At 36.4% G+C, this 25,418-nt stretch overlaps 1 protein-coding gene across 6 annotated transcripts in view; it reads right to left on the reverse strand.

Annotated features, from left to right (window-relative positions):
- SHLD2 (shieldin complex subunit 2) overlaps positions 1–25,418 on the reverse strand; it is a 114,363-nt gene that overhangs the window by 61,938 nt on the left and 27,007 nt on the right. Inside the window, exon 1 of one of the 6 annotated variants that reach the window (XM_056801013.1) lies at positions 10,994–11,335. The exons of the other annotated variants lie outside the window; for them this stretch is intronic. The gene's annotated coding sequence lies outside the window, so the exon portion shown is untranslated. Of the gene's footprint in view, positions 1–10,993; positions 11,336–25,418 lie in introns of those variants that run through there. 6 annotated transcript variants of the gene reach the window in all.

Here is a 25,418-nt window from a genome sequence, read left to right on the forward strand (position 1 = left end):
GCATGATGGAACAGTCATAGGATAGGCAAAAAGATGGGAGGGAGAGGGTAAGGAGGTGTAAAGGAAAAGGAGAAAGCCTGTAATGTTATCATATATAGAGGAAAGTATAAGATGGGAAAGTTAACAAGGGACTTAGCTGTGAAGGGCTTTAGTCCAAGAGATGATTTTTATTTTTATAAATATAGGGACTATTTGTGAAGTGCTTAGCAAGGTCCCTAGAACATAGTAGGTATCTATAAAAGCTATAATGTTATATTTGCTCTAAAAAGGGGGAAAGGATACACTCGTACAAAAATATTTATAGCAGCTCTTTGTGTAGTGGCAAAGAACTAGATATTAAGGAGATATCCATCAACTGGCAAATGGCTGAAAAAATTATAATATGATGGTTATGGAATACTATTGTTCTAAAAGAAATGATAAGCAGGATGATTTCAGAAAAAGCTGGGAAAAACACCATGAGCTGATACAAAGTGAAATCATCAGAACTAGGAGAACATTATACACAGTAACAATAATAATGTATGATGATCAACTATGAAAGATTTATCTACTCTCAGCAATACTACTGTTGTGGGGTTCAGGAAGGATACCTTTTGCAAGAATGCAAAACTCCAAAACTTGGCTTAAAAATAAAGAGAAATTTATTAATTTGGAAAATAATGTAGAATCTGACCAGGAGGCAGCATAGGTGGAAGCCTGCTTCCTAAGTGGAACAGCATGGGTGGAAGAGCTCCTCAGGAGGACAGCAAGACACCCTGGAGGGTTGCTGCCAGAATGCCTCAATTCTGGGGGTTTTATATTCTTTTACAGCAGTGAGGACCAGACTCTGGGGCAAGGGTTTGGGGAGGAGGTTTGCCCGAAGACATGGGGATGGTTCTCCTGATTTGGGTGGATAATCCTTTCCAGGTCAGATGTTTTGAGTTGGGAGTCCTAGGGATTTCCCCAAAGTTTCTAAGGGTACAATGCCCAGTCCACTATGATTCAGGACAATTCTGGTGGACTTATGGCAAAGAAAGCTATCCACTTCCAGCGAAAGAATTGTTGGAATGAAGATCAAAGCCTACGATTTTTTCACATTGGTTTATGTTTTCAGTTGAAGGTTTTTGTTTTATATGAATATTATTTTTTAACAATGACTAACATGGAAGTATGTTTTACGTGATAACACATGTATAATCTAGATCAAGTTGCTTACCATCTCTAGGGAGCAGGGGTGGGGGGGGTGAGTGGGGGGTAGGGGCAGGGAGGGTGGGGGAAATGGAGGGAAACAATTGGGATGTTATAATTTCAGAAAACGTATGTTGAAAATTATATGTAATTGGGAAAATAAAATATCGTTTTAAAAAGCACATTAAAAACTTTATGCAAAAAATTATTATATTTAATCCTAAAGAGAATAAGGAGCCACTGGAGTTTATTGGGATAAAGAGGTGATACTGTCAGCTCTATGCTTTAGGAAGATCACTTTGGCAGCCAAGGGAGATTAAAACCAGCAAACTAGTCTAGATGTGAGGTGATGAGGTTTGCATTTGGGTACTGGTTGTTAGTAGAGTTTACACAAGAGAGGAGAAATGACTGACTTGGCAACAGTGAAGTGGATAAGAATGGTGGTGACCTTGACAGTACCAGGTAAGTTCAGAAGAGGGGAAGGGCATGATCTCATTATTTCCTGCCCAGCTGCACTCCTCTGGCTTCATCATACTCTATTATATCCCCTCAATTTTTAGCATTTTAAAAATAAATATGTTTTGTCTCTCCCATTAGAATGGGAACTCCTTGAGGACAGGGGCTATTTTTTGCCTTTCTTTGTATCTCCAGCACTTAGTACAGAGCCTGGCACATAAAAGGTGTTTAATCAATGTTTATTGACTGTCTTGAAATAGTCTAGTAAGAGATTATTTCCATTCTTTTCTTTCTACTCACATGCCTACCCCCTAGTTCATTCTAGAATCATTTAAAAATTTTTTAATATTAAATTTTATTTTCAGAAGGAAATCCCATCTCCACCTGTATTACCAATTGAAAAAGCAAGAAAAAAAAAACCTATAATAAACATGTATATTCAAGTAAAACAAATTTCTCCATGGGCTATATCCCCCATCCACACCCCCAAGTCCTAATCTGTAGTCTAAGTCTATTACTTCTCAATCAGGATTTGTTTCACTCTAAGTCCTTTGAGATTGTGGTTGGTCACTGTAGATCAGAGCTCAAGTGTCTCAGAGTTGTTTGTTTTTCCAATATTGCTGTTATTGTTGTCAACGTGGAGTCTGGGGGTCCACGGATTTGTAGCTTGGAGGGATTTGGTGATGCCCAGTTTATTTAGTTTGGAGACAGAAACCCCAGGTTTGTACCAAAATATTCATAGCTGCACTCTTCGTGGTGGCAACAAATTAGAAAATGAGAGGATGCCCAAGATTGGGGAATGGCTGAACAAATTGTGGTATGTGCTGGTGATGGAATACTATTGTGCTGAAAAGAATAATAAACTGGAGGAATTCCATGCGAACTGGAACTGAGGCAGAGTGAAAGGAGCAGAACCAGGAGACTGATACACTGTGGCACAATTGAACATAATGGACTTCTCTACTACTAGTAGCAATGCAATGATCCAGGACAATTCTGAGAGACCTATGAGAAAGAACACCATCCACATTCAGAGGAAGAATTGTAGGAATAGAAAAAAACAGAAGAAAAACAACTTCTTGATCACATGAGTTGATGGGGATATGATTGGGGATGTAGACTATAAAAGATCACACTAGTGCAAATATCGATAATATGGAAATAGTTCTTGATCAATGACACATGTAAAACCCAGTGGAATTGTGTGTCGGCTATGGGAGGGAGGTGGGGGTAGGGGAGGGAAGGAATAAGAATCTTGTAACCATAGAAAAATATTCTAAATTAATTAATTAAATAAAAATTTCAAAAAAATAAACAAAAACATAATCACATTCAATCATATATAATAACCTAATCAGCTATTTCCCAACTGATGGGTATCCCCTTAGTTTCCAATTCTTTGTCACCTCAAAAGATTGCTGTAAATAATTTTGCACATGTGGGTTTATTTCTTTTTTCTTTTATCTCAAGATGTAGACCCAGGGGGCAGCTGGTTGGCTTAGTGGATTGAGAGTCAGGCCTAGAGATAGGAGGTCCTAAGGTTCAAATCTGGCCTCAGACACTTCCCAGCTGTGTGACCCTGGGCAAGTCACTTAACCCCCATAGCCTAACCCTTACTGCTCTTCTGCCTTGAAACCAATACACAGTATTGACTCCAAGACAGAAGGTAAGGGGTTTAAAAAAAAAAAGATGTAGACCCAGTAATCTATAATCAATCATCTCTTGCCTGAACTATTCTGAAAATTTCCCAGTAGGTCTCCTGCCTCAAATGTGTCCATTACTCTACCCACTGTGCCATGGGAATTGCTGCAAAATAACACAGTTAATAAACAATATATGCCTATTTTCCCAATTGCAGGTGACAAGGCCATATCCAAACCTAGTTCAGGGTTCAGGCAGTCTGCATCTGAGCCAACACTGGAGACACAGCTGGGCCAATGCCAAGTAGCTTGTGCCCAATTCAGAGCCAGAGCAGCAACTTTGGCAGGAAAGAAGCCCATCCCATTGTCTGGGCAGCTTGGCATTAAGGTAGCCCATATCTGAACCTCATCAAGAGATAGGGCCAGTGGGAAGCAAAGCACCTGGGGTTTTGTGAAAGGCCCATTAGGAACAAAATAACATCTGCTTAGGGCCTATCAGGGTCAGATGCAAGGGGCAGAGCCAACTCTGGGTTTGGGGTTGTTCAAGGAGAAGGAAATGCAGAACAAACCAAGATCAAAACCTAAGGTGAACCACCAAGAGATTGAGCCAAGACACAAAAATATCTGAAGAAAAAGCTGAGTCTTAACCACTAAAGTTCAGAATAAAGACCTGCCCACACCACCCAAGTGAGTGGGAAGGAGCCAAGTCTAACTTGAGCACAAACTCCCAATATAGAAAATCACTCAAAACAAGGAAATTCACTAGAGAGAAAACAAAAGCAAGAAAGCAGACCAAAATGAATAGAATAACTCCATACTTCCTAGAAGGGGGTTGGAGAAAACAATGTCCTGGCTTCAGGGAGTACAAAAAAATGCAACAGAGACACAAAAATGTAAGATGGAGGAAGTGATAGCCAACAGGGAAAGAATGGCAAAAATAAGGAATGGCTTTAGGGCAAATTATAGTAAAACTTAACCACAAATTGACTTCCCCCCAACTTAGAATGGATCAAATAAAAAGCAATGCCTCCATAAGATAATAAGAAACATAAAAACAAAATAAAAAATGGGCAACTAGCTGGCTCAGCAAATAGAAAGCTAGGTCTGGAAATGGGAGGTCCTAGGTTCAAATCTGTATTTTGGCCACTTTTTAGTTGTGTGATTTAATCTCAACTGCCTAGCTTTTATCTTTCTTAGTATAGATTCTAAGATAAACCCCAAACTTGTAGCCTAGAAAGATTTAATGATACCCAGTTTACTTAGTTTAAAGTTGAAAGCCTCAGGTTTGACCTTGTCACATGAGAACAAAAAAATCAAAGATTAAAATGATATGCCAGCGAGAATCTAAGAAATAAATGCCCGTTACCTTGACATACCTGGAAAACAGGTCAAGGAGAGTTAATAGAAGAATGATAAGAGCTTCTAAAAAAAAAAAACGCTGACCAAAAACATCTGGATATTGTATTTCATGAAATCAAATAAAAACCTCCCAGATCCATAAAAATATGACGGTCAAGTATAAACAAATATCAGTCACCTCCTAAATGAAAATCCCTAGAAATCTCAGAACCAAAATCCAGAACTTCCAGGTCAAGGAAAAAAAAGTATCTTAAGAACCTCCCTATCCCAACGCCTCATTCAAGTACCAAGAAGCCACAGTCACCGTCACACAATTGGTGGTTACCACTATAAAGGACAGAAGATTTTGGAATATATTCCAAACACCAACTTGGCAAAACTGAGAATAATTCTGAAAAAAAAAATGAATCTTGAATGAAGTGAAAGCTACTAAGTACTCCTAATGACAAGGCCAGAACTAAGTAAAAAATTTGAAATGTAAAGGTAAGAATCAAGAGAAACACAGAAATTTGATTAAGAGGAATGAGGTATATAGAATGGAGGGAGAGAAACAAGAGTTTTCTTAGAGTCCTAAGGTTTATAGAGGCCATATAAAAAGGCAGAGGGCCTGCAATGGTGGGAAACATAATTTTGTTGGGTTTCAATGTTCTTAGACTGAAATGGTCTACAAGGGGTGATGGTCTGGGGAGGAAAGGAGGAGGAAGGAGAAGGTATTTACTATTTTATGTAACAGGGATGAAGAGTATGCAAAAATGGATAAAGAAGTGGGGAGAATGGGCATCTCATGAAACTGAGGATCATCTGGATAAGGAAAGCTGAACACAAACATACACACAATAAGTTTGGTATGGAAATACATTAAATCCAGCAGAGAAATCTGCAGGGACAAAGAGGAGAGAGGGATACTGAAGTGTGAAGGAGCCTTCCTGAGCACAAGGAATTCTAGCACTGGACAGTGGAGCACAAAGGGGATGAAAAGTAAGAAAGAGTGAGAGATGCCCTGAGAAAGTCATTGAACCTCTCTGTTCCTCAGTTTCTTCTTCTGTAAAGTAGGAATAATAATAGCAGATCCTTTTCAGAGCTGTTGTAGGAATCAAATGATTTAATATATTTAAAGTGCTTAGCAAAGCTTAGAATTTTACAAATGCTAGCTATTATTTTTAAAGCAGTGAACTTTAATGTACCCCTTTCAGACCTAGACAAATCTTGGGTGGGTATGAAAAAGAAGAAAGAGGGGGCAGCTGAGTGGTTTAGTGAATTGAGAGCTAGACCTTGAGATGAAAAGTCCTGGGTTCAAATTTGGCCTGACACTTCTTAGCTGTGTGACCCTGGGCAAGTCACTTTACTCCCATTGCCTAGTCCTTACTACTCTTCAACCTTAGAACCAATAAACAGTATTGATTCTAAGACAGAAGGTAAGGGTTTAAAAAAGAAAAAGGAGAAGGAAGATATTATGGGATGGAAAAGAACTTTAGGGAAACTGAACATGCTAGATCTCTGATGATTACTAAATGAGAACAGGAGTTAAAATACTTCTCAGCTAGAGATAGCCCCTTGACAAAAACTGACCATGTTATTTGGAGTACAAAACAAACAAATGCAGAAAACGACAAATACTAAAAATATAATTTCACTGATTATAATACAATCAGAATTATATTCAAGGAGGTTTTATTGAGAAAATGATTAAAAATTAATTGGAATTTTTTTTGACATAGCTAATATAGGAATTTATTTTGCTTGACTATGTTTGTAACAAGTTTGGTTTTTCTTTCTTATTTTCTTTTATTTTTTAAAAACTCTTAACTTCTGTCTTAGAACCAATGCCACATATTGGACCTCCCATCTCAAGGCCTGGCTCTCAATCCACTGAGCCACCCAGCTGCATCCCCCCCTTACTTTATTAATATAGGGAGGTGGGAGGGAAAAAGAGGGAGAGAGATTATGACCCTGAAAATAAATTAAAACAATTTAAAATTTATTTTCAACTAAGTCAGTTAATCCTAAAGAATTAATCAACCAAAGAACAAATCACTGAAACAAAAGAAAGTTTCCAAAAAGAAAACAGCAATGGTACAACATACCAATACTTTTGGGATACAGCAAAAAAATCCTTACAGAAAATTTTATATCTCTAATTATAGTCATAAATAAAAGAAAGGAAAAAAATCAATGAATCAGAATGTAACTAAAAAAAACTAGAAAAGAAACAAATTAAAAAACTCCAAGAGGAAAATTGAAAATCAAAGAGATTTTAAAAATTGGAAACAAGAAAAATGAACCACAAATGTTAATAATACAATGCATTTATTAGTGTTTTAAGGGTGAGAACGTACTTTACAAATAGCTCATTTTATCCTCATAACAAACCCTAGAGAGTAGGCACTATTATTATACACATTTTACAAATTATGAAGAAACTTCTTCAGATAGCAGTTAAGTAACTTGCCCAAATCACACAGTTAAAAAGTAATAAGGCTGCATTTGAACTCAAGTCTTTCTCTGACTTCAGATCCAATGAATACACTGTGCCATCTAACTGACCCATCCCATTTATTGATAAATCAAATGAGGAGTCCTTTTCTGTTTTTTAAAATAACTAGCAAACAACTGACCTAATATTTTTTAAAAAGAGAAAAAAGTAAAATTGTTTTTTTATTAAACTTAAGAAATGAAGAATTCAGAAAAATTGAAGATAAAGGAAACTATCAGAAACAATTTTGCCTAATTATGTGACAAAAAATAGAAAATTTGTGATATGAAAAATACCCAGACTGACAGAACAAGAAATATATAATACAGTAATAGAAAAAGTAACTGAATAGACCACAAGAGACTTGCAAAAGAAAAAAAAAAACAAAGACCACATGGATTTACAAATGAATTATATCAAACATTTAAAGATTTAAAGAAAAAGTAATTCTAATATTACTTAAACTGTTGCAAAAATAGGAAAGTATAGATTTTTATAAATTTTTCTATTTTTTTATACAGTCCTGAAACCTAAATCAGAGAGAGAAAAAAAAAACAGGGTACTATTCCTATAGAATTAATGAACATCAATGCAAAAATATTCAATGAAATATTAGCAAAGAGGCTATAATAATATATTTTAAAAGAGTACACAAAAATTATTTGGTTGGATTTTAACATTAATATGGGTTGGTTCAATGTAAGACAAAATACAAAAATAACAGTCCATATAAATAACAAAAATGATATGAATGTATGATGTTAAACGTTTGTTTGATTTTTTTGTTTTTAAATAAAATCCAGTATTTGTTTCTTTTAAAAGCAACCAAAAGCTTAGGAATAAATGGATATTTCCTAAACATGGTAAGTACTCTTTCTCTAAAGCCAAGAGCCAACATTAACAGAAATGGAGAAAAACTAGAGGCTTTTTTCAATAAGATCAGGAATAAAGTTAAGATGTCCATTATCACTATTATTATTTGATATAGTTCTAATAAGGCTAGCTATAGCAACATAAACAACAACAAAAAAAAATAAACTGAGAATTAGCAAAGTAAGTGAATACACAAGACCACCATTTTTTGCAGATGAAATGATGTTCAAATTAGCTAATTACCAAAGAATAGAAAATATTTACATGTGAATCATACATTTTTGTATATTGCCAACAAACTCTGGTAGGAAAAGGTAGAGACAGAGAAATTTTATTCAAAATAACTATTAAATTTATAAAACATTTGAGAATTTACCTCTTAAGATATAAATAGGAATTATGTGAATACTATTACAAAAAAGTATTGTAGAAATAAATGACAGACCTAAATAAATATTAATTTTTATGGATAGATCATGATGAAATATCAAAAATGACAATGCTATCTAATTAAATTTGCTTATCAAGTGACATACTAAGCAGATTACCAAAGGCTATACAGACTCCCTGAAGGGGAAAAAACAGTAGAGAGCATGTAACAAGTAAAATGGGAAGACATCTTGAATGACTGTGGTTTTTATGGAAGGAATAGCCAAGAGAAAAATCAAGCAGTAAAAATTCAGCTGGGACAACAGAGAAACTGAAGCTGTCACAGATCAAAAATAATGTGAAGGAGGCTGGAGACAGGAAATTCAGAACATTTATTTTGAAGTCCTGTTTTTTAAAAAAATGATCTCTTTATCTCTAGCTTTTGATTCTGTCACCCCAGGAGTAAGGCTTTAAAGAGCTTCCTGGGATGAAGGTGATGGTGATTCTTTTTATGATCATAAACTTTGGGGTTTCACAGGCCAAAGTCTGAGAGAAGCTCCATGACTCAGTCTCTACTGCTTGAGCTCCTACATTTGACAGCAACTCCAATTAAAACTGAAGTTTTAAGGAGAAGGCAGTTTCCTGATGTATGGCTGCCATAGTGCATCATCACTCTAAATAAATACTATACACCTCTTTTCAATAATTCCCACTATGTGCTATGTGTACTGGGTATTCAAAAACAAAAGTAAGATTATATTCAATATAGATTCCATAGAGCTAATTTTCAGGATTAGGGAAGTCAACAAAGCATTTAGAAAAATATTGATTTAAGGATGTTACTGATTGGTCCTTAACTTTGGTTCCAAGTCACTTTCAGAACAATGGCTAATGGGTTACATTTGAGTTTTGTATTATTGCTTAATAGTGAGTAACTGAAATATTGTACATTTCATTTGTACCATAGAAATTTAGATATTAATTGGAGTAGCATGTAAATTATAGACTTACCTATCTGATGATTTTTTTAATTTCAGAAGCCATAATATGCTTGCACCTCTGTTTCATGCATAGTAAATAAGAATAAAGTAGGGGAAAATGTCATTGTATAAGCAGTTCTATTTATTGCATAAACAGGAATAACTTTTGCAGACCTAGACATGACTGATACATATAAATAAATATATCAGGAGCCAGTTTGGGGTTTTTTTGTTCCTAAATTACAGAATGATTAAAACAGAGAGGATTTTCCCTTACTCAGTTGTTATGGTATTAAATTACTGGTGACCAGGAGTAACTCAGTTCCTTAATTTTAATTTTTTAACTAAGTTCTTTAGAAATAGGAGCTGAAGGAGTCCCTAACTTCAAGGGACTTCAATTTACTAATCTTAATTTACTTGCCTATAAAAATAAAATGTCTTGAGGAGGCTAGGTACAGCTGAAATAATAATGCTAGTATTCATTTATTAAACAAATAGTTAACCAATAAATTAAATACTAGTATTCATTTATTAAACAATTAACCAACAAATTAATTAAAATAAATAAAAAATAAATATTGAACAACTATTACATGTCTGTGTTGTGTTATGGAAGATACAAAGATATATGAAAAGATAACCTTTAATTGGGTACTGAAAAGAAATATTATTATGATGTATAGGAAAACCTTCAGATGGTTATCTGGCTTTGTTCAGCATTAGGGAATTCATACTTTAAAGAAACCATCAGTGCAATGAATGTGGGAAGCCTTCAGAAGAAAGTCCAATGCTTTTATACTGGAGAGTTCAGAAGTAGAGAGGAACTTTACAAATATAATGAATGTTGAAATCCTCAGTTGAAGTTTATACATTAATAAAAATAAGGTAACTTTTTAAAAAAAGAAACTTGATGAATTAAATGAATATAGAAAAGCTTTCAGAGTATTTCCATTATCCTCCCCTCCCCAACCTCCCAATCAGAGTTCACACCAGAGAGAAGCTCTTTGCTTTGATTGTGAGAAAATGTTCAGAGTAACTGTCATTAGAATGAAGCTGCTGAATGATATAATAAAAAGCTCATTGAATCAAATCCAAGATAAACCTGGGTTCTAGTCCCAGTTGTGTCCTTGACCAGGCACAAAATAATAACAATTTGCACTGCTCCCTTTTAGGGCAGGGAATGTATGCATCTGTGATTTAATTTTTGCTTGGAGTGGCCAAGAGAAGCAATTCTGTCACCTATTGCCAATCAGCAATTTTCTTACAACTTAATAATGTTAAAGTTGCCTGGGATCTTGAGAAGTTGCCAAGGGTCACATGACCAGTTTGTGTCTGAAGCAGAACTTGAACCCAGGTCTTCTTCACTCTGAAGGAAACTCTCTACCCACTTACTGCACATTGTCTTTCCTATCATTAAGTGTTGACAAAGGCTTTCATCACCATGACCCTGTTGAGTAGGTAGTAAAAAAGATCACTATTCCATTTTATAGATGTTGTCTTTTAAACAACTAGTAAATTTCTGAAATGGGAAGACAGTGACACTCCTGCCTCTTGGTTTCTTCATTTGTACTAGTTGATTTCTTCCAGCTCTAAAGTCCTACAATGCAATAATGAATAAAACTTCACTTTTGTTTTCAAGCAGCTGATTTAATCTTCTTCCACAGCTTTCTTACCTGGGATATCCCTCCACCATGCTGGGCCTCTCCTCCCAATGGCAAATTCCTCCAGTGTCTACTTGGAGTGAAGGCCTACACGGGCCAACCTTCATTCTCCTCTTGCCTTTGTTTTCGACTTTCCAGACTTCAAAACCATACACCCATAGGGTTCTCTCCCTCTTCTCTGCTGCTCCCTTTTGTGTGTTCTTTTCCCTACAATGTAGTTACTTTAAGGCAAGGACAGTTTTTTTTGTTGTATTAATAACTCCAGCACTTAGCACAGGGCTTATTACTTAATAAATGTTATATCTTTCCAGTCCATTTCCCCTTAAAAAGGAAGAAAAAATAAAACCTTTGTAGAAAATATTTGTAAATAAAAAAAATTCTTGCACTGGCCATGTCTGAAGAATATATGTCTCATTCTGCACCTTGAGTCTATCACCTTTCAAGTCCTAACTAAAACCCCACCTTCTATATGAAGCCTTTCCTAACCCCTCTTAATTCTAGTGCCCTTTGTTATCTTTTCCATATATACATATAAAATCTTGCTTTATATATATTTGCTTGTTGACTCTCCCATTAGATTGTGAACTCCTTGATGGAGGGACTGACTTTACCTCTTTTTGTATTCCTGACACTTACCACAGTGCCTGGCATAAATGCTTATTGACTGGCTTTCAGAAGGTATATAATAAGTTTTATCATCATCAGTCCTCTGGTATCCTTGCATCTATCAGAATTCTTACTATTTCAAAGTTACTTGATTTTACAGCATTGTTATTACATAAACTGTTCTGGTTCTGCTCTCTTGATTTTGTGTCAGCTCATACAAGTCTTCCCAGCCAAGGAAGAACTTATACTATGTTAGGTACCTGTTGGACAGAGATTTCTCAAACAATGGCATATTGTGTGTACTAAACAGTTTTGTTTTGTTTTTTATCAATTGGGATAGGCATCTAGTCATTTATAATACTCTTCAGAGTGTCAATAACTTACAAATGACCTTTCTGGAAGAAAATCAATTTTGAAAGCTATGAATCGCCTGTATTTGAAAATACAGAAATGCTTACCATTGCATTACTAAGTTAATGCATGGCTGGTACAAAGTTTACATTCATAATTGCTAACCTTACACTTGGTCAAAAGTGAATGATTACAGCAAATGAGAAAGTTTAGGATGAAGCACAGTGAGTCCTCTAGCACAATTAGTACTCTATCATGATATGAATCTTTAGCAAACAACTTTCATGAAATTGATGTTTCTCTTTTCACCATGGGTGATCAGAACTTTGTTCCTTTTTAGAAAGTTTATGCAATAGGTAGGGAGGAACCTTGAAGTCTCAGAAAGTAAGGTTAAAGCATGCAGATGACTATCTTCCCTTTATCTGAATGGCATGAATTAAGCTCATAGGTTACTTTATTGCAACTTGATCTATTAAGCAGTGCCAACTATTTGGAATCCTCAGAGCACATAAAACAGGAGTTTGCTTATAACAGATTCTCAATAATCACGTAATAAATTTTCCTTTAAACAATCAAGCTTTCTTTTCACCATTTGGGATGGAAAAAATAAAAACTGTAATCTTTCTAAAACCAACTGCATGCTTCCCTTTAAAGATATATAAGGAGCATTTGCCTTGGGTCAATGACTTGAGATACTTCTCTTTTTCAATAAAGCATCATATTTTTTAAAAAAGGTATATAAGACAAACCAAGAATCCCATGATAGGACATATATCATGAAGGAGCTATCTCAAAGACAGAAAGAAAGGAAACATGTGGGTACCAATCTCTTTGGGGATGGCTGAAAAATTGTAGCATAGGAATTTAGTGCATCGTTGTGGCCTAAAAAATTATATATGAAAATATTAAATCAGACCTTGTTAAAATTGAACCTTGGAGAGAACAGAGAGCCACTGAACCATGTTGAATAGGGGGGTAGAATGGCCAGAACTAAGCTTTAAGAAGATCATTTTTATGAAGGATAGACTGGAGCGGGAAGAAATTAGAGACAGGGAAGTCAAACAAAAGGTTGGTGTTGAGAGCCTACACCAGTGTAGTGATAGGGTCAGAGGAGAGAAAGGAGCACCATATGAAAGATACCGCAAAGATAGAATCAAAAGACTTGGCAAGAGACTGGATATGGGGGTATGTGTGTAAAAGAGAGTGTGGGAGCTAGTAGTATGGTAGATAAAGAGCTGAGTCAGGAGTCAGGAAAGCATGAATTCAAATCTGTATTCAGATACTTATGAGCTCTGTGACCCATGGCAAGTCACTTAAATCTTTGTTTACCCCGCTTTCCAGGGTTGTAGTTTGAATAGAGTAAGATATTTGTAAAGCATTCTGCAAACATTAAAGCACTTTGTAATTAACAGTTATTGTTAGAATACCTAGACTATAGGCCTGGGTAACTGGGTAGATACTGGAACCCTCAATAATAATAGGGAAGATGGGAAGTAGGAAGAGTTTGTAAGGGGGAAAGATGAGTTAAATTTTGGACATGCTGGGTTTAAGATATCTCTTGGACATCCAGTTTGAGATGACTAGTAGTCAGTTGGAGACAGACATTGTTGGACAAAAAACAGATAAAGAGAACTGAGAATTAATGAAAATTTATGAGATTACCAAGCAAAATGGGACAGAGGGAAGAGAAGAGAGAGGGACAGAGCCTTGGGGGACATGTATGGAAAATAAGCCTAAAATGGATTAATGTCTAGCAAAGGAGGCTAAAGAAGGAGAAACCAGATAGGAAGAACCAGGAAGTAGAAATCAAAGAAACTAGAGAGAAAAAAAGGATTAAAGAGAAGTGGGTGATTTAACATCGTCAAAAGCTGCAGGGGGGTTGAGGTGGATGAGAAATGAGAAAAGGTCATTAGATTTGGCAACTGAAATGATTGGTAACTTTGGACAGAGAAGTTTCAGCTGAAGGATAAAGTGAGAAGCTAGTGCACAAAGTTAAGTAGCGAGTCAGAAGAAAGGAAATGGAGGCACCAATTATAAATCAACTTTCAAGGAGTTTAGCCAAAATCTTTGAAGGGGAGGTCCTAGGGGAACAGGGAAAAGAGGCATAAAGGGTGATAGCTAGAGGAAATGGACAGACTAGGTGAAGGTTTTTTGAGGATAAGAGAAACATGGAAACGTGGGCATTTCTGTAGGCAAGCCAGTGGACAGGGAGAGACTGAAGGTTAAGTGAGGGAGTGGATATGATAGAGGGGTCAATGATGGGATTGAATGGGAACATTTATGTATGTAAGCCCTGGCAAGGAGAAAGGTCACTTATTCATGTAAGATAACAGTAAAGGTAAAGATAGAAGAGGAGCACATCTGATCCATGAAGAAGAGGAAAAGTGGGAGTTCTAAGCAAAAGATTTCAATGTTTTCAGAGAAATATGTGGCAAGGTTCTCAGCTGAGAGGATGGGAAGGGGAAACCATGAGAAGTTTGAGATCTAGAAGATCTAGAAGAAACTCTGTACTGAGCTGGATAATAAATCAGTTAAGGAGGATTGTCTTTCAACAACAGTATCCAGTTGAGATTATGTGATATAAATTTGTAGAGAACACAGTTAACATGATTTCATGATTTCCAGCTTCATTCAGCAGCATGTGAATAAAGGCAAAGGTATCAATTAGATGATGGGAATAATATGAGGCTGGGGCTTGGCAAGGCAAGATATGGGGACAAGGGTCTGAAGAAAAGATGATTGTAAGGTTGAACTGATTCATAAAGACATCCAGATGGAAAAAGGAGAACAGTGTAGCTAGTGCTGATGGCCTGAGAAAAAACTGAGAGATAGATGGATTCTCCAGTCACAATGAGGATGAAAAGCAGGGTTTGGATTTGTAAATTATTAGGAATGATGGAATGATATAAGACCACAATTAAAAGAATTTCAAAGTTCATGAAAATGAAATTGGAACATTTGTGGGTGATGGCAAAAGCAGGATAGGATCTCTGGGTAGTTGAGGTGGGATAGAGGTCACAGAAATGAGTAAACTGAGGAAACATGAAGTTAGGGTTTTTAAAGAGGCATTAATATATATGGTAAAGCCCCCCTAGGTTGGAATTGGGGAGATGAGAAAGACTGTGACCTATGTATTAAATTCAGTGAGGAAGGGTGGAGTGTCCTAAAAGTCTAAGGATAATAGATACAAGAATCTTGATTATGTGATACAAATGGATTGAAGGAATCTCAAAGGAGGAGAGGTTAATGAGTGATGGCAGTAAAAGAAGAGCCTCTAGTGGCTATGGATAGATAGAAGCATTCTGACACCTTCACTACTACCAGTGATTCGGTGCAGGGGTGAAAGTGCTGGGAAAGAATGGACAGCAAAAGGGGACCAGGTCTCATTGAGTGCAAGATGCTAGGAGTAAGAAAGGAAAAGAACAAGAATTAAGATGAGAATAAGTGGACTGTCTTCTATGGAACAGGAGAGCATGGTGGAAGGGGCAGATAGATCCTGAATGCACACTAGTAGTCAGGTGAAGGAGGATGGGTAGGGAGGCCAGAGAACTGGATTTGGACAGTGACGGCCAGAAGTTCTGAATTGGGATGAGGAGCTTTGACAGGGCAGCAGGATGACAATCACTTAGGAACCTGTTTAGGCAATTTCTCATTGTCATTAGCAGCCAAACTGTGTTGATATGGCACAGGCCAGAGGGTGAGCCTGAGACTGCACTTTTTCCCAATATAGAACTCATCAATTATTAAGTCTCTCTGTCTCTGGGTGGAGTCATTTGGGGCTCAGGCAATTGTGTGTGTAGGTCTTAAATTGGAAAGGTGTGAGGGTTGAGGAGGGAGTGCAATCTACCATTTGCAAATTAGTGTGGATTTGTAGCAGTGATAAGGGAATAGTAAGCTTAACTAACTGGTAGTGACAAAGGAATGTGCCATAACAAGGAATAGGAGAAATTTTTGGGGGAAAAACCCACAAATAAACAAACATGTTATAGAGTGAAGAAGTAGAGCCAAAAGAAAAATATACACAATGATTTCACCTGGCCTTCCCCCTTTTCAATTCAAACCTATGATTTCATTAGTACAGGGTACAGAACTTTTCATGCCCATCAAATTCAGTTATTTTGGCAGTGGTTTTGCTTAGCTGTTTTTCTGTTACAAGGGGAAGGGTAGACTGGGAGGTGGCTGTTGTAAAAAACTTTTTTTTTAAAGAATATACACAATAGAATTAAATCTTTCCTTGGTGACTGAGAAATAGCAGTCATTTTACAATATTATATTACACCAATATTCACAGAATCTATTTAGAGGAATAGAACTATTTGATTCTAACACTAAACGGTCCCAGAAAACTGTGGTTTGTTTAAGTTCCATCTTCTTTCTTGCTGTCAATTTTTATTTCTGGATGTTATCAAAGTACTTATGATGTAGCTGACTCTTAATCTGTTGCCTCTAAAACCCAGAAAATGTATCTTGTTAAAATTGAATTTAAAAGTAAATAGATTGGAGCAGCTAGGTAGCACAGTAGTGCCAGGCCTGGCCTCAGGAGGTCTTATATTCAAATCTGACCTCAGAGGCTTCCTAATTGTATCACCTTGGGCAAGTCATTTAATCTCATTTGTCTAGCTTTTTATTGCTCTTCTCTTTTAAAACTGATAGTAAGGCAGAAAGTAAGGGTTTACCAAAGATCCCAGCTTGTGGGACAAAAATCCACTAGTTGACAATAACTGATGGGAAAATTGAAAAACAGTATGGGAGAGATTAGGTTTAGATTAACATCTCATACCCTACACCAAAATAAACTCAGAATGAGTGAATGATCTGAATGTAAAGAAGGAAACTATAAGTAAATTAGGTGAATAGAAAATAGTATACCTGTCAGATCTTTGGGAGAGGAAAGATTTCAAGGCTAAAAAAGTGTTAGAAAAAATTACAAAATGTAAAATAAATAATTTTGATTAAATTAAATTAAAAAGGGTTTGTACAAACAAAACCAATACAACCAAAATTAGAAGGGAAGCAACAAATTGGGGGAAAAAAATCTTTATAACAAAAACCTCTAACAAAGGTCAAATTACTCAAACATATAAGCTGCTAAATCAATTGTACTAAAATTCAAGCCATTCCCCAATTAAAAAATGAATGGGCAAGGGATATGAATAGGCAATTTTCAGATAAAGAAATCAAAACGATCAATAAGCACATGATAAAGTGTTCCAAATCTCTTATAATTAGAGAAATGCAAATCAAAACAACTCTGAGGTATCATCTCACACCTAGCAGATTGGCTAACATGACAGCAAAGGAAAGTAATAAATGTTGGAGGGGACATGGCAAAATAGGGACATTAATGCATTGTTGGTGAAGTTGTGAATATATTCAACCATTCTGGATGGCAATTTGGAACTATGCCCAAAGGGCTTTAAAAGACTTCCTGCCCTTTGACCCAGCCATACCACTGCTGGGTTTATACCCAAAGAGAAAATAAGGAAAAAGACTTGTGCAAAAATATTTATAGCCACACTGTTTGTGGTGGTAAAAAATTGGAAAATGAGGGGATGCCCTTCAATTGGGGAATGGCTAAACAAATTGTGGTATCTGTTGGTGGTGGAATACTATTGTGCTCAAAGGAATAATGAACTGGAGGAATTCCATGTGAACTGGAACAACCTCCATGAAGTGATGCAGAGTGAAAGGAACAGAACCAGGAGAACCTTATACACAGAAGACTGATACATTGTGGCACAATTAAACAGAATGGACTTCTCTACTAGCAGCAAAGCAATGGTCCAGGAAAATTCTGAGGGACTTAGGAGAACACTATCCATATCCAGAGAAAGAAATGCGGGAGAAGAAACACAGAAGAATGGGTCAGTGGGGATATGATTGGGGATATATATTCTAAATGATCACCCTAGTGCAAATATCAATAGTATGGAAATGAGTCAATGACACATGTAAAAACCAGTGGAATTGTGCTTTGGCTATGGGAGGGGGGTGGGAAGAGGGGAGGGAAAGAACATGAATCATGTAATCATAGGAAAATTTTTCTTAAGTAATCAATAAAATTAAATTTTAAAAAAGTAAGGGTTTTAAAAAAAGTAATTAGATTCTGAAGCAAGGGCATAAAATATTTCCTGTGAGTAAAGTGATGAATTTTTGGGTATAACTTCAATGTAACTATTTTGGCTGCTCAGAGGAATTTTTTTTAATTAAAGAAAAAAAATTTTTTAAATAAAAAAATCCCAGGAAAATTAAGAGACTAAATGAGATGAACTCTAAGGTTACTTTCTAGATCTAAGGTTCTATGATCTTGGTCATGTGACTGACTACCTGATAGTGAAGGTCTGAAGAAATAGGATATTGCCATAAAATATTGACAAAATATGAACATAAGAACACATTTAGGCATTCAACATTCCTTATAATGTTTGAATGAAGGAATAAGTAATAAGCTTCACACAAAACTAAGAGGGATGGCTAATATAATCAGATAACAGATCCTAGGATTGTAAAGATAATTTTAGTGTTTTGACTTGAAAATCTTATAATAATTGGTCGCCAGGGATGATTCCCAAATAATAAAACACCCAAGTCAACTAGGAATCATGGAGATTTAATTAATATAGAGAGAAGGAATTAAGGAAAGAAGAGAGAGAGAGAGAGAGAGAGAGAGAGAGAGAGAGAGAGAGAGAGAGAGAGAGAGAGAGAGAGAGAATGAATGAGAATTAATTTAAACTGCTCTGGCTCAGGGTGAGCCAGGCAGTAGTTAAAGGCCTTGACAAAGTTGCCTTCCTGAGTCTAAAGGAAAGGGAGTCAGTCTTATCACTCACCACGAGACCGTCTCCAAGGAAACTCCAGTCTTCCAATGAACTCAATCTCCTGAACTGAGTTCAGCCAACTGAATTGCCTGAACTGACTTTTTTAGCCTCCTTTTAAAGAAATTTTCTCCTATGTCACCTCCCCTAAATTTTCACATTTACCAATCACAGTAGACGCTTTTTTCCAGGACTGCCCATTCTTAGTTCTCACCACTCTTTAGTTCTCACCTTTTCTGGTTAGATTATATCTTCTGATATACTTCACACTTCTTTGTTAAGCTTACCTTTTGTGAGTTACTTGACCTTTTTGTGATTAATTTAACCTTTATAGGTACTTAACACCTTTTTGTATTAGATATAAAAATAGACTTAAAGTTTTAGCTTCACTATAAGGTATGAGTTAAGTACCTTCATTGTTCAATCAGGAGTTTACAACTTTATCTTCCCCTAAAGTATGTCTAAGTATGGGTAGAGTAATGTAAAGTTTCCAAGACATTCCTGATTCTGTGTAGACCAAGTATCTCCATTGTTACAATAAGGAAATAGATAAATCAGATCTTCTAAAGTACAGTCTGAGTAGTTTTTAAGATTCACAGGCTACAAAAAATAGGTTTCAGAAAAAAACAAAGACAATAAAGTCAAATCCTATAATTGGATTCAAAATCAGCTTCATAAGTACTGAATGGAGGAGGTACAGTAAATGGCAAGTTTTATGGAGAAACAACACAACACATTTAATCAATCAACAAGCCACTATGGAAGCCAGAAAAGTTACCACGATCTTAGAAGCTGAGGATTCAGAATAAGAGAGTTGACTGTTATACACAATTGGTCAGGTCACATATGGAACTCTGGGTTTCCTGGAGGTCACCCAATTTTAAGGGGGCCACTTACAAGTTGGTGCATATCCAGAGGAGGACAACCACCATGATAAGAAGACTAGAAACCGTAATATAAAATTATTATCTGAAGAAACTAGAGACACTTAATCTAGACACAAGACTTAAGAGATGACATTGTAATTGTCTTCAAGATTTGAAAGGCTGCAATTTAGGAAATGGGTTAGACTTATAGTACTTTGCATTAGGGACCAAAAGCAGTAATAAATAGGTAGAATTGAAGAGAGATTTCGATTTAAGGAAAAATTTCCTAATAATTAGAATTGTCCAAAATTAGAATAGGCGGCTCTAGGAAAAATAGTGTGTACTCCATCATCAGAGGTCTTCAAGCAAAGGTTAGATGACCACTCATGAGGGTTGCAGAAAAAAGAGGCTTCTGCTCATTTACAGGCTGAAACGGATGACCTCTGTGATATCCTTTAAACTTGAGCTTCTAAGGATTTCACTATGATATAATAATAATAATAATAATAATAATAATAAACAACTAACATTTATCTAGCACCTTCTATGGGCCAGGCTGTACTAAGCCTGTCAGGTAGATGCTATTATTATCCTCATTTTACAGATAAGGAAATGGAGGCAGACAGAGTGGGTGACTTGTCCAGGGTCCCACAGCTAGTTAAGTGTCTGAGGCCAAATTTGAACTCAGGTCTTCAGGACTGAGGGCTAAATCCTCTATGGGTCAGGCTAGCTGCCCACTACTATTCCTTTTGTTATACATATTTCACTTAAATGGTATTTCAATCAGTCAACAAACTCAATTGTGCCTGGAGGGAAATAATGGTAATACTGGATTTGGTTAAAATAAAAATGGAGCAAATCTATTCTTTTGCAAGTAAACTGGTATTTTACCTATAAAATGAAGGAGTTAGATTAGATGACCATGACAGTGCTTTCTAGCCTTAAAACTATGATCTTAAAACATTTTTTTTAAATCAATAGAGGGATTGGTTTAAAGAAACTCAACTTTTTCTATGTCATGGATTCTTCTGGCATTCTAGTGAAGCCTGTGAACTCTTTTTAAAAAAAAAATATTTTAAAACAATAAGAGGAAATGCTCAATTTCAGTAAGAGGTGAGTGAAAATAGAGGCAATTTTTTTCTCCCCTTCAAGTTCATTGACTCTGAAATTAATCCACAATATCCTTGGGTAATCTGTGGACTTCAGGATAAAAACTCCTGACTCAAAAGAGAGTAACTCAGAAATCAGAACCTGTCATTTGCTTTTGTGGGAAGGTTTTCAATAATTTGAGAAAAACAATATGGAAAAAGTAAAAGAGTGTCTTATTCTGTAAACAATCAAATAAATGGGGGTGAAAGGACACTGGGTGTGAACCAATAAGTACAGTGCAGAAAACATATTTACAATCTTGATATTGCAAAATGGATGAAAAGGGCAACTGACCTTGTATTATTTATTCTGGATAATTTAGGAAAAGATTTCCAACGTGCTCACATGTAATCATCAAATACAAAGATTCCCTAAACCAGCACAAACTAGAGTTATCTTTTTAACCAGAAGCAGCTAGTCTGGAGCTGCAGGAAGCCTTCACAATTTATGATATCTTTTCTACCCAAAAGACTCTCTGAAGCTGACACTGTCCCTTCTGGAGGGAGAGAAAGAGCCCCAGATGGCCTTGGGGGACAGACAGGGGAGATGTCTTTGCATGCAGGGACTAGAGGAGAGCTTATTGGGATCCTCCCTGTTCTCTTGCTGAAAGGGGGGAGGCAACCAAAATAAGCAATGCAATGTATTAGACACATAAATGTCAAGAATCTAATGACTAAAGCTTGGCTCTCCCCAAGTCAAGGGCCCAACTGTCCCAAGGTGCCTCAGGTCACTTGAACAATTCAAGCCTTATTGCCTCTCTTCAGAGTGACAGCTTTTCAATAGAACTTCCTCCCAATCTCTCCTCCTGAACCAGGACACAGAAGTGTGCTGGTGAATGTTTAACAACTGGTTCTCTGGGAGAAAAAAATGGCTCCATGAGCTACTTTGCAGTTGAATATGCATGATTAACATGTTCTCTGTCACTTTCTTAAAATGAAATGACCAATAAAACAATCAATCAAGCCCTGGTTTTAGCCTTTGCCAATTTCAGGGGTGTAAATGTTCACACTGAATATTTAACAAGCAGCTCTACAAGGTTTCAGCTGCCCTTGGAATATCATCAGATTATTTTCCTGTCTCTTCCCTCCTCAAAATCCTCTCCCATCTAGCAGTCAAGAGCCACTGTCAAAAGGCCTAAATCTATGCTCCTTATGTACACCAGTTAGCTACCATTCTCAAATTATTATCACCTTTAACCAGAGTTCTACTGCACTTTGTTGCCTCCATACTATTGTTTAAGCTGTTTCTTCCATCTGGAATTTTTCCTATCATCCATTTTAACCTACTGAAATTGTCAAAAATGACAATACTATCTAAACTAAATTACTTATTTGATGCCAATACCACTAAAAGAATGAGATTAACCTCAAACATTAAAAAAGTCAAGAATCTCAAGGGAAATAATGAGAAAGAGGTGGGAAGAAAGGAGGCCTACCAGAACCAGACCTCAGACTATACTATGAATAAAAATAACTTTTTGGTACTGGTTAAAAAACAAAGCAGTTAATCAATGAAAGAGATTAGTTACATGGCATATAATGTAGTAGTATACTATTTGATAAATCCAAAAAGACCTTAACTCCTGTGGTAAGGACTTGTTCAGTTGTGTCCAACTCTTCGTCTCTTCGTGCCTCCTTTCTTGGCAAAGATGCTGGAATAATTTGCCATTCCCTTCTCTAGCTCATTTTACAGATGAGGAAACTAGGGCAAGAGGGGTTAAGTGACTTGCCCAGGGTCACCCAGTTTAGTAAGTGTCTAAGACAAGCTTTGAACTCAAGTCTTCCTGACTCCATGCCCAGGGCTTTATCCACTGCACCAACCAGCTTCTCTGTGGTAAGGACTGTGACAAAAATTACTGGCAAACAGAAAGTGGCCTGAGGAATTTTGAAACAGACCAACATTTCACACCATAATCCAAAGATAAGTTCCAAATGGATACATTACTTGGATATAAAATGTGATATCATAAACAAGATGTAAGGGCAATTAAGAAAATAATTCATAACTTGGATAGGGAATGAATTATCATAGAACAAGGGAATAGAAAGGATCACCCAAAAGAGAAAACTGATTACAATTCTGATTAAATAAAAATTTTAGAAGACTTTTTTATATAAAATTAATATAGATAAAATTAAAACAGACCATTAAATGGGGAATTTTTTCCCTCTGATATAGATCTCATTTTTAAGATATGTAGGAAACGACTTAACATTATAAGAATAAATACCATTTAAAGATATTTTGGAAGCTATTAAGGATAAAACCAGGCTATATATAGTTATAAGAAAATATTTTGAGCCATTCCTCAACTGATAAATGGTCAAAGGATATGAACAAGCAATGTTCAGAAGAAGAAATCAAAACCATCAATGGTCACATGAAAAAATGTTCAAAATTACTACTGATTAGAGAAATGCAAATTTAAAAACTGAGGTACTAGCTCACATCTATTAGACTGGCTAACATGCAACAAAAGGAAAACTACAAATGCTAGACAGGGTGTAAAGGTTAAAATTATGGTTGAGACTGAATGTAATAATTATATTTGGTTGCCAAGGATTTTATTTATAAAATCCTAGTGAAATACCCAAACTCAGCTGGAAATTTTATGGTGATATAGTCGATATAGTGGAGGAGATTAAGAAGAAGGAAGAAGGAAGGGGCCAGTATCAGGCGGGAAGATTAGGAGATCTAGAAAGTAAGATTTTGAGTGTGAAGGAGGAAAAAATCAGCCTGACCTCCAAAGGGACTCAGCTAAGATGCCCAAACCCGAATCAGCTCAAGGGCAAAACTCACCACCAACACTCCAAGATGTTGAAATGCCTAGAACACTCTCAGCCAGAGCTGCCTCTCCAGGGAAAGAGGAAGAGAGAGGAAGTGACGTGCCTTATATGGATGGTTTTACGTCACTTTCCTGCATCTCATCTGTACCAATGATTGCTTAGCTTGACTTAGGACAGCTCAGGGGTCTGTCCGTTTTTCTGCACATGGCTGTTGAAGGCCATTTCCTCAGGTAATTACATCTTGAGTTTGATGCAGACCTTCCTAATCTTGTTAAACTAAGAAGGGTGGAGAAATGTAGAGTTTCCAAGACCTGATTCTGTTATTCCAAGTATCTCCATTGTTATTGATCAGGAAATAGCTAAATCAGATCTTCTAAAGTACGGTCTGATTAGAGTGGGGAGAGAGAGAGGGGTGGGAGAGGGAGAGAGAGGTGTGAGAGAAGTGTGTGTGTGTGTGAGATTGAGAGAGAGAGAGAGAGAGAGAGAGAGAGAGAGAGAGAGAGAGAGAGAGAGAGCGAGAGAGCACAAAACCAATGTTTTGCTGGATGCATTGACAAAAGCCAATTAGGGGGCAGTCCCCTTTGGCATAAGAGTGTACATTCAAAATAAATGTTCAATTAACCTTCAGTTCAATCAACCACACCCCAAGGTTCATTCTGGATCTTCCTGTAGTATAGGTTTCCTGGCATCTTTTTGCAACAGTTCATTCTCTGGATTTAGGAGCTAGCAAGCTTCTTCCTTGAAGATCTTGCTCGAACAAAAATTTAAAAATCTTGGATTTTTATTAAAATACTATCCCCCCTGAAGTGGATGTTAAAAAACATCCAGTTCAGCTCAGGATGCAGTGTTGAGTTATGGGGGTGTATGAGTCAATTATTAAAAGAATTGAAAAACAACAAAAACAAAACAAAACTATATATGTATATATATACACACACACACACATATATATATTTGTGTGAATATAAAAGAAGAAGGAAAAAATGGAAGAAAGTTAAACTTTTGGGGGAAAGAAAAATAAAATTTCAAAATCAGAATCAAAATACCAAAATCTATGTATATAAAATGTTGAATAAGCAAGAATAAATTCATAATAGGCCCTTGTACAAGTCCAATTTAAAGTAATTTCTATCCCACAAGTCTGTAGGACAGAATGCAGTAATATTTTACTTACCCATTTGCAGCTAAGACTACAGGAAGTTGTCACACTATAAGAAGGAAAGGAACTAGAATTCTATTTTGGTAGGGAAGCGTCATTCCCTGGTCTGACTTTTTCCATTCTCAGGGATATGAGGAGCCAGGATGATAGTCAAATTTTGGTACTTGTATGAGTACTTCACAAAAGGTGTACAAGGAAGTCCTACTACTTAACATATATCAAGCATTGCAACCTCGAGTCCACATTAGTATTTCCTGTGTGCTCTTTTTTGGCGCTATTCAGATTAAGTCTGTGCTCCTCGTTTTTATCCCTTTTCCTGGAATCAGACACAAACATTAATCATAGTCCCATAACATTTTATTAATAAATGGCAGGTTCCCACAGTTTTAAGCTTTTGGGTATGCATTAATATTATAGCAAGAGTCCTTCTCTCCAACCTTTATAGATGTTGGAGTAGTTAACAATATTTGGAATGGTCCTTCCCATGAAGGCTGAGTTGCTCCAGTACGCTAGAAATTCTTAATATACACCTTGTCTCCTGGGTTCAGGTCGTAAAGTGAAAAGTCTAGTGGTCCGGCTTGTACTGGAGCTCCTTATTCATGGAGTTCACGCAGTTTGTGCTGTAATTCCTGTATATAGGAAGCAATAGTAGTATCTCCCCCTAATAGTGATGTATATGCAGGGGAGAAAGTCTTAGCCTGTATAGGT

Source organism: Monodelphis domestica, chromosome 1, assembly GCF_027887165.1.
Source record: "Monodelphis domestica isolate mMonDom1 chromosome 1, mMonDom1.pri, whole genome shotgun sequence".
Classification (NCBI taxonomy): Eukaryota; Metazoa; Chordata; class Mammalia; order Didelphimorphia; family Didelphidae; genus Monodelphis; species Monodelphis domestica.